Below are 11,361 nucleotides of genomic sequence, written 5' to 3' on the forward strand. Positions count from 1 at the left end.
CCCATTAAAAAGATGGCAAAGGACATGAACAGAAACTTTTTAAAAGAAGATAGACTAAGGTCCAAGAAACATATGAAAAAATGCTCAACATCTCTAACCATCAGGGAAATGCAAGTCAAAATCACAAGGAGATATCACCTAACTCCAGCTGACATTTTTTAAGGAATTAAAACTGGATCTACGAAGGCTGAGCTGCCGGTTAGCACTAATGGCACTAAGTAGTACTAACTGCGCTAAGTTCAAATATTCCCCCAAATAATAACATCCATTTAAAAACAAAGTTTTGGGAGACTCACAATGGTCCAGACATACCGCATTTATAAACATCTTCTTTATTTACAATTTGTCCTTTATTTACCATGATGGCAAAGCCAAGTGTTACTCATCTTAGCGTATCTCACCCTCAGACGGAGCACTGCCTGGTATTTTTGTATTATGAATGTGTTGTGTTGTGTTGTGTTTTTAATGTTGTCCCCCAATAGAATGTTAGGCATCCCAAGAGAGGAGACCTTATCTGTGTTCACCATCGTCTCCCCGACACGTGGGAGGAGCGCCTGCTGCACAGAGGACTTCAATAAATATCTGATGAGGAATGAATGACATATTAATTACAACAGTGCTAGAAAGGTAGTAGAAGCTTAAAATGCCACATGAAAAATGAACAAATGAGGCTCAAACCTTCCCTCCCACCAACTGAAGGAGTAAGACAGGGTGAGTTGAGCTGAAAGCTGATTATTCTGTGAGAGTGTATGCATGTGGGGGGAGAGGCTTTCTCAATGCTGTCCTTGTAGCCAGTTATTTAGCTCCCTGTTATGTAGATGGACATTTTTAAAATTCCTTAGATTTTAGAATAATCAGTGGTACTCCTTCTGTCAAAAATAATGGAAAAAGAAATAATCCGTAGTTGTAGTCTCCATGTAGCTTAAAATTCAGTCATGAAATGACATTATCTGTGTTTTCGTAAACATATTTATATTGGTTCCAAAACGTGTTATACATGGCAAATTCTACATTAGCATTATTGAGGTTTTTGCTACTCCAAGATCCAGAAAAGAAGTTGCAAAAGTTGCAGATTTGTAGCAAGTTTCCAAGAGAACAGTGGCTTGATATCACTTCATTTATAAAAAGTTACCTATTTGTCAATCTCAATAATTCAGATACTAAAATTTAAAAAGGAAAAAATGAACAAAAAGGCCTTTTGAGTTGTTAAAACAATCTTCACAAAATTATGAATGCTAAAGCCTATGCCCTTTCTTCACAAGGGAGCTCCTTGGGCCCTTGCTTTCTGACACGAGGCCAACAAACACTGTCTAAGCCCAGACACAATGCAAGGGGCAAATCAGAAGGGCTTGGGGACTAATGGAGACCGTGAGAAGCCATAGCAGACATCCAGGAAATTAGAGAAAAGAAGTAATATCAATGAAAAGTAATACAAGTGTCCACAAGCTTAGCCCTCCTGGAATCATTTTGGATAAGAGTTTTCTATACTGCACCAATTTTTAAGGGCATTACTCTCCAATGCAATAATTTATTGTGTTAACTTTGCCCCAGAGGGAGAAATACATTGAATTTCTTCTGTTTAGGTAGGCAAGGAATTGATGATTGCATTGTATGTGTATATTATTCTCAAAATTGCTTATTTGCTCAGTAGAAAGTTCCATCTTAGTCATCATGAGCCCTTAGGTTTGGTCAGTAACTACAGGTTCAGTTCTTTTAAGGAGTCAATTACAAATCTAAACATGCAAAGGGACAATGGTACGGCCTCAGGGACAGCATAAAGGGCATTATTGTGTTATAAAATTTGTACTCAGTATACCAGTCTCTCAAGAACATCCATTCCAATGCCCGATAATCAGCTTCAACTCCTAGCCAGCTAATTCCACTTCCATAGATACGATTATTTAAACTCAGAACAAAGCCAAGGGGTGGAAACTCACATCTCCCCTTTCTGTTCTTGGTCGTTTCCCCTTCTTTCCCTCACACTCTGTGTTCATCCTCCACCTTTATTCCTGCGCCCTTGTCTCCGTGCCACTGCTAAGCAGTTCTTCCATGTAATCTCCGCCTTGCACTGGCTCCACTTAAATGTGGCCATTCCGCCTCAGCTTAATCAAAACCACAGCCTCTTCTGAAAACGTAACTTTTGACTATGGATTTCTCAACTTTCACCTTAGTGGCTCCTATGGAATAAGCTTTCTTTCCTTAGAAACTACGTAATGCTTTTTCTAGTGCTCCAGGACTGTGACATTTGCAATAATCCTGTGTGTGTGTTAACTATTTTGTAAACATCGTTCAAAGATTCACTGTCCTATGGAATGTCTTGTTTTTCCTTTATCAAATTAGTAAATTAATATATGTTCATTGTAAAAAATATGGACCCTGCAGAAAAATATATTAAAAACGTTACCTGTAATTATCTCAGCCTAGTGATAAGTATGTTTTGTGTACTTCATACATGTAAACATGCACACATGCACATTCGTTATATTGTAAACAAAGCATTGTAATCTTGGTATTTCACTTACTGTTTTAGCTTGAGTATTTTCCCATATCATTAAAAACTGAAAATCTTAAAACCTTTTAATACATATGACTTTTTAAGAAAAGTATATCATTGTCATTACTGAATCATTTCTTTATTATTAGACATCAAGCATATAAAAAAGGCAAGATATCTTGCAGGTGAGAAGTAGAGAAGTACAAAGACTATGGTATCTTTTAAATTCTGAAGCAAAGTCCTAGACACCTGTGTGTGTGTAGGAAGGTAGAGTGGGTAGGCTAATCAGTTGGGTACAACCTTGATACAGGTGCCTTTGCTGTTGCTTCCCTTTGACGGGATTTTATATGCTTTCACTCCTAGGTGCTGCATACAGTAGGAATGATGACAGAGCCTCAGTCATCTGTGTGCCATTTGCCATAAAAAGACATATGCTCTGAGCATATATAGCTGCTTTAAAATCTTCTTAACTGCCACATAACATACAGTCATTCCTTAAATAACTTAATCCACTTTGAAATGAGCTATACGAGTATCTGTTTCCTTTTCTTTCCTGCTTTCTTTCATTTTGCTGTCTACTTTGGAAACGATCATGTTGGGCATTTCTATAGTTTATTAACCATATTCTTCAGCAGTGGAAAAATACGTAAGTGCTGGAAGCATTTCTTTTTTTAATATTTCAGCACAGAGTATTGCTACTTATATTAAGAGTTTGGAAGAAAAATGGTATCAAGAATAAATTGTTATACTATGAATGAGTGAGATGATATATCTAGGAAGGAAGCAGATGATGAAAAGGATTTCTTCACGAGAGTGAAAAATGATAAATGTACGCATGGTGGGGGGAACTTCAGCCTGTTACTCTTCACTACTGAGGTTCAGGACATGTCTGTAAGCTTTCATCACACCGATAGTAAGGGTAGAAGAAAATGTATTCATACAGAGCCCAGAGTTTTTTGGAGGTGAGAGGATGTGGTTAAAGTTGAATCCGCTGTTGGAACTCAGATAAGCTGGGCATGTGATATTAATCTTACGTAGTGGCCCAGTAAAAATCTAGTAGGGTTATGTTGGGTGGTAGGCGGTGACACCAAGTATCTTCCCAGGAAGAACCCATGTTAATGAAAGAGAGAATCAGGAGAGATGATCTTGCTCATGTAAATTTCTTAGGCTTTGGTGAGGAGTAGGGATTCAGCCTTGGCATGGTGGCTATAACCTGAATCAGTCCCTGGCCCAGTATCCTGGAATATGGCTAAGTCCTGGGGGAACAGGGGGCTAGAAGCAGAAATTGAAAGAACCTTTACATTAAACTGTCTAACTCACTGGGATTCAAGAGACACTTTTTAAGGACCCCTCTGAAACTATAGAAGAAATCAATTCTACCTAACGTAGGCTGAGGAACAGTCTGGATATCCTCAAAGCAGACACCAGGAGATAATGACCAGGCTGGATCATGCAGCAAGAAAGACAAGGTCATTAGGCAGAACAGAGCACACATGCAGCGCCTGGCGAGTACTGCCCAAGGTAGCAGGGCCCTTGAAGCAGTAGGGGCAGTGGCAGGTGGTGGGAGAGGGTGTCACTCGTGGTGGGAGAGGGTGTCACTCCTGGTGGGGCCTCAAGTAAAGTAACATACATGCTGTGAAAGTTGATCCTGAACACGTGTGTGACATCAACTGGGAGCCCCAGGAAGACTTGGGGAGGGGGATATGTACAGAGTACTGAAGTTCCTGCATGACCAGGTAGAGGATAAAGCCAGGTTAATTGGGTTACATGTATAAAGATTTTGTAAGTCCTTTGATTTACATATTACATATATATGCTATTTAGGTGCAGAAAGACTTAAATTTTAAATAAATTTAGAAGCAGGGAGGTCCAAAGACTTCCTCACATATATATGCTATTTGGGTGCAGAAAGACTTTTTCTTTCTTCTTTTTTTTTTTTTTTCAGCATGTTATGGGGGTACAAAAGTTTAGGTTACGTATATTTCCAAAGACTTCCTTTGGAGTCAATTAAGACCTGTATATATACCATCAAATGTTTAAGGGAGTTGTTCCCCAATGGAGGGCTGCTTAATCTAAGACATACCAAATAGGAAAAAATTGATAAAAATGGCCTCTAAAAGGGCTTCTGTTTTCTGTTTTTAAACTCATAGATCCACTTTATATTTTATATCAAACTCTAAATACATAGGAACATAGTGGTAACAATAAACTAGTGAATTCCATCCCAAATATATATATTTCAACATGGTTTTTCTACTAGAGCACGGTATACATGCACCTTCCCTCCTTCTATATGTTCTCATTTCATTTTAAAATTATTTATTAAGTTTTAAATTATTAATTAAATAAATCACATGATCCCAGTTAACCGCACAACTAGTGTGGCCACTTAAACATCCCAGGTCTGACAGTTAGTGAACATTCACAATACAATCTTAAAACAACTACATTGAGTGTTTATGTGAGTTCAATGAATATAGGAAGAACACATCAAATCCCTAACTACAATTTTTCCTGTAAAAATGTGAACCCAAATAAAATAAATGAATACAGACTAGACAAAAGCAGAGTGTTCTATAATAATTCTAGGAGTAAATGTGTTTGTGATTATTTTCATACAATTTATAGTTTTGTACTGTAAGAAATCACTAGGGATTACAATGAAATTCAAAAGATTCAAATATAAATGTTCATTTAGTTGTACCAGATAACAAGGTACTGAAAGTGTGGTTCAAATATATATACTTCAGATAAGTTAAATATTAATTTTGAGAGGAAAGAGATTGAACTATTTTGCTGAATGTGGATTCAGAGAAAATATTATAAAAGGATTATAGGATTATACATCTATGATTTGTAAATAATACACATATACAGGTAATTATATATATATATATATGTGCATTCCCAAACTTAAGAGGTTATTTGATGCTCATGAGTTCTTGACACACTACTATTTTAACCATGGGAAAATAAATTATGAAGGAAATAATGGAGAAAAACTAAAAAAGTAGCCTCTCCCCACCGAGTAATAGTTGGTAACTATGGAAATCTAGCAAATCAGGTATTGTAGAATTGTTTTCTCTTTGCCAAAACAGGTAAGGCGAAAGCTCATTTTCCACTGTTGAAGTCTACACATGGAAATTTCTCTATAAGTAAAACCACCTCCAGCATATATAATTAGTCTGGTTCTTGGTCATTAACAGGTCATTTAGGTTAATCTAGAAAAGATAATAGCCAGAGATAGAGCATTAGAAAGAGAAGCTTATGAATCAATAATCTATGGATTAAAGACTTTTACATCCTTCAAATCATCCAAGTCAATAAATTACCAGGATATCCCTTTAAGGAAATGGCAGAAAATCCAAGTCCACTCCCATTTGGCACACAAATGAACCATTCCATAATAACATTATCTTCACTGCAAAAAGAACAGTCTTTATTTACATATTAGCTGGAAAACTTTTAAATAATCTTGAGGGTGGAGTATATACTACACTCTCTGAAGTCAAATTATGACCTTGGTTATAACAGACAGTGCAAAGAGCCCTGCAAATGGATAAGATAAGACAAAGAGAAATGACAGGAAAACAAAGTGGCCAGAGAAATGTTTGGCAGAAGCCCAGCATACTCCTGGCATCTCCTCCCTAGGCCTTTTGCCTGTCTGCAGAATTATCACTCATCCACCACCAGCTTCTCTCTCCCCAAAGAAAGGCCAGTGAACCCTTTCCAATGCCTCATCAATACCCAACATGGCACAGAGGACAATGCAAATATTGCCCATGTTTCATGGTTTTCTAAAACAACTTCTTCTCCCAAGAATGAGATTACTCATTTGCAAGATGTACAAAACAGGGGACTACATCTTAATTAGGCCTGTACTGTTTGATGAAAATATTTTCCTAAACACATTGGCGGTTTTCCCTTGAAGTCAATAATGCCCTAGTTCTCAAACTGTGCATTTGTTTGTTTTAAATAAAAGATAAGCAGATGTATTCCTACAGTGATGGAGGAGAAGCACACCAGCCACTTTGGTGTAGTAGGTAGGTGGAAAGGAACAAGGACTCGGGAGTTCTGGGTTACAATATGCTGCTGCCATTAATTTGCTTTGTAACTTTGGAACAGTCACTTAAACTTGATGGGCCTCAGTTTCTTTATCTATAAATTGAGCAGGAAATTTCTAAGGTCGCTTGTTAGTTGGATGATCTGTGATCTAACCATACCAGTCAATTATAAAATTTCATGCCAGAGGTACCATTTTAAGGGTCAATTAGAGTATGCGGTAAATGACTGGGGGAGTCGTATATGATTTTGATATACGCTTTAAAAAAAAAGAAAGAAATACAAGTTCCTACCGCTCCCCTATCAACTAAACATAGTCCCAGGTCTTTGATTTCACCTTCACCAAAAGACATCTGATGAGGTCCTTAGCACAATTATCGAACAACTACAAGATCATCTCATCATGCAGGTCATCTCCCTTGATTTTTGGATTTAGAGATGGGAAAACTGAGGACATGGCACTGTCCTGTGGTCTGAGACAGTGATCTTTCCATTGCCAGGGCTGCCTCAAGCAGAAGTGTGAGTGGGACACATCGCCCATCGTTAGCGCTTGAGAATTCCAGTGAGGCTCACGAGCAAGCTTTTACTTCAACAGCTCACATGTGCAAGAGCCACCAAGAGTGCAGTAACATAAATGAATACTATGTCATCATCTAACCAAGAGATCACACTTTGATCATATTCAAGCCACAGTCAAGGGGAGAGCAGATTTCCTTGAAACATCTGTGGATAAACAATGAAGAATATGGTGGTTGTGTAGCCAGCCTCCAGCATGGCCTTCAGTGATTCCTGCCTCTTGGTATTCATGTCCTGGTGTAGTTCCATCCTACGCTGTCTCAGAGTTGGTCTTCGTGATCAACAGAATACAGCAGAAGTGATGGCATGTCACTTCTGAAGCTAGGCCATAAAAGGAACTATGGCTTTGTGGTATAATTAGAAAGATACATGGTCTTTATCTCCAGTGCCTGACACATAATTCCTAAAACCCTTAGAACCCCCTGGTCTTTCATACTCCTGGGCCACCATGTAGGCAACCAACCCAAGGCCTCAGACTTTCCCCAACTTGGGGACAGCCTTATTCCTAAATCTCTTTCTTTCCAACTGGAGAATTGTCTGCACAACCTGGGGAGCCCTGTCCAAAGGTTGTGAGGACTGGTGTCCCAGGAGGAAGGGGGGTGCCCTCTGGGATTATAGATTCCCCTACTGCCTCAGCTCTGACTGGGCCCCCAGTGACTACTATGCAAATTAAATCCCCCCTTCATTTAAAAAAAGTAGGAAGGGTAAAAGGAATATCTTATGTTCTAATGAGGCAACTCTTATCAAGCCTCTAGATAGCTCCAGGATGGGGGCTGGTCACCAGAAACACAAAGCCTTGATTAGAAGCTTGGAACTTCCAACTCTACCTGCTAACCTGTAGGGAGGGGAGAGCAGTTGGAGATTGAGTTAATCATGAATGACTAATACTTTAATCACTCATGCCTACTTAATGAAACCTCCATTAAAACCCCTAAACAAGGGGGTCGGGGTCGGGGAGCTTCCAGGTTGATGAAGACGTGGAGGTGATGGGAGGGTGGCCCACGTGGAGAGTGCATGGAAGCTCCCCTTCCCCATACCACCTGTGTGTTCCTTCCATTTGGTTGTTCCTGAGTTGTATCCTTTATGATAAACCTGTAACAGTAAATAGAGCACTTTCCTGAGTTCTGTGAGTCATTTCAGCAAATTACTGAACCTGAGCTGGTGGGGTGGAGGGTAGCCTGGGCACCCCATTTGGGGTTGGCATCTGAAGTAGGGGCAGTCTTGTAGGACTGAGTCCCTAACCTGGGGGTGGGAAGGTTTGCGTTAACTCTGGGAGTTAGTGTGAGAACTGAATTGAATTGTTGGACACCTAGTTGGTGTCAGAGAATTGGTTGGTGTCATTGCCAGAAGCATCATGGCTTCTTGCTTGTTCTTTTTTTCTCTCTTACTTTTTCTTTTTCTCTCAGATCGCTCACTGTGGGAGAAGTCAGTTGCCATGTCTTGAGGACCCTCAAGTAGCCTATGGAGAGGCCAATGTGTAAGGAACTGAGCCTCCTGGAACAGGCAATGAGGAGCTGCAGCCCCTGCCCACAGCCGTGCTAATGAGCCATCCTGGCAGTGGATCCTCCAGTCCTACTCAAGCTTTCAGATGGCTGCAGGAACAATACCTTAGATTTGCCTCCTCAGGGACCTTACACAGAGCTGCTCCCAGATTCTTAACCCTCAGAAACTATGTAAGATAGCACATGCTTCTTTTAAGTTGCTAAATTTCAGGGTAATTTGTTACACAGGAATAGATAATTATTACAGTGAATGATTCCTTGTAGCTACTCCATTTCAAAGGCCCTACTATAACATCCACCATGGGTGGATCCCAGAGTCTTTAAAAAAGAAAGAATCTAACAAATTACCCTCTGAATTTCAAACAAAACAAACACATATTTTAAGTGTTATATATTTTGTATGTTAATGGAAATTCTGAATAGTCACAATAGTTAATTCAATCTAACAAAATTTCATGTTTCAATACTTTTCCTGGACTATTTCTTCCACTGTTTCAATTGATGTTATTGGCATATCCCTGTTTAGATGTCTTTAAATAAGCAGGGGAAAGAGTATCCCCTCTGCTCCTAAGAAGTTAAGTAGCTTGATACTTTCTAGGCTCTATTTTTTAATTAAGGTTATCTGACCAGATGGATGCTAGAATCTTTTTAGGCATTATGTTCTGTAATAACAATTATGTGTTGAGCACTTTCTTTATGGAAAGCTTTAGTCCACAAACTTGAATGTGCAAGAAATGTTTCATTTCTTTATTTTTTTAAAAAATCAAATTAATTTGATTCCTGATCTCTGTCCTCCCAGATATACCATAAATCCAACCTCAGTTATTGTGGGGCTCCCTCCTTGCCATCTCCCAGGGTCAAGCCACAAGCCACCATCTTAGGCATTGCCAAAAGCACCATGGAGGGCTTTTGGCATTCAGTTCCTACCTGGCCCTTTACATGCTCACTATCTGATACTGCAGCACAGTTTCTTCAAGACCAAACTGAGACATGAGCTTACAGTGGTGGGAGGAAAACCAAAGAGAGAATAAACACTATATGATGCCTCCACAAATCATCCCATCACACAGAGTCAGAGCACGAATCAAATGTTAGGAAAAACAGAAAAGAAGTCAGCAACAGGGTACCAGCCTTCAGGTTTCTTAGACACTCAACAGGAAACAGAAAGTACAAAAACAATAAACTGGGGGATAAAAGCAGGGCATTTTTTTTAAGAAGTACCATTTGAATTGCAAGGCTGGGGGAATCAAGGGAAGGAAATGGTGAAGGAGAGTGGGCATAATAATAAAAGTTATTTCATATATATATTCCCTCACATTTGTATGGAATCTTATGTCTTCCGAGGGACTATTTCCACATTTATAACTTCATTTTAGATACTTAAAATGAGGGTAAGTAAAATGAGGTTGGCAGGACAGATATTAATTAACCCCTTCACCTTATAGACGAGGAACTGGGACTCGCTAGCTTTGATGACTAGTTCAGTAACACAGAGCTGGGCAGTAGTGGCCTATGAAACTGAGCCCAGCTGGCCTTCTACCTACTCTTTTCTCTGCCCTGCTCCCACGCTTCTGTGATGAATTAGTTTCCTGGTAGAGGGAAGTTCTAAAGCAGTATTGGAAGTACCTAGAGGACCAACGAAAAGAGGTATCCAAGAGTGACAAGGAGTGTGGGTGGCTGAGGGAGAGTATAAAACACACATGACAAGAAAATTATGGAGACAGGTGGAAGGTCCCAGCGACAGAGAAGAAAATACAGGGTGTAGGATTCTGGGAGATGATGCTGAGTGGGGACGGAGGAAGCCAGTGACAGTAAATAGCAAACTCTCTCCTCCTGCCCCCGACAAAGAAATTTATCTCCTGCATCTCTTCATACATGAAGCACCATAAAGAAAGCACCATTATTTTCACATAGTATATTATCCAATGAGGCAGACATAATCTATCTCACTTAGGCCCTTTATAAATCTCAGTTGCAATGAGCAACATCATTCTCCTTTCCTAGTCTCTGAGTCCTGTGATCTGAGACTTATCCTCTGGCCTGGATCGCACAGTCAGAGGTGAACTCTTTGAGACGTGCATCATGTCCACTAGTATTAGACCTCTGTAATTCTTAATGATGTTCCACATTGCCTCCCACACTGACCCTGCACTAACCAGTGTCAGAGCTTTGGGGGTGGGGATGGCGCTGTTACTTGAGCCAACTTCCTCCGTCCTGCAAAGACAGGGACAGAGTTCAGGAAATGGTGTATTGCATATTTACAAGTGGAACGAGATGAAAGGTCTCTGAAGGAATAATGGGATCCAGGACTGATTTAGGACAAGGTGCCAATTGGGTACAGGAGACCATTATGACGTTCTGATGCTGTGTTAAACTTTGCAGAAAGATGTGTGGCCTGAAGCTTTGGCTTTGAGAATCTACACTGATTTCTGCACTTAGAAATAAGAAATTGATCAGTCAATGGAAAAAAGAAAGTCTACCAATATTCAATCTCTCCCAACTATCCCCCTCTTTCAACATTGTTATCTATCTTTATAAGCAACAGTATTTTGGCAAATGAAAATTCTCAAAATCCTAATCACACCTTTATCCCGAAGCCTGGATTTAGTCAGAAAGCTTTGTGGTGTTTCTGACTCAGTAGAGTTAGTTATCCTGTTTAATTGGATTGATGGTGACAATTGTAATTACCTTAGATGAGATTGCCTGTAATGCAATTATGCTTCCTTC

The sequence above is a fragment of the Eulemur rufifrons genome, chromosome 2 (assembly GCF_041146395.1).
Source record: "Eulemur rufifrons isolate Redbay chromosome 2, OSU_ERuf_1, whole genome shotgun sequence".
Lineage (NCBI taxonomy): Eukaryota > Metazoa > Chordata > Mammalia > Primates > Lemuridae > Eulemur > Eulemur rufifrons.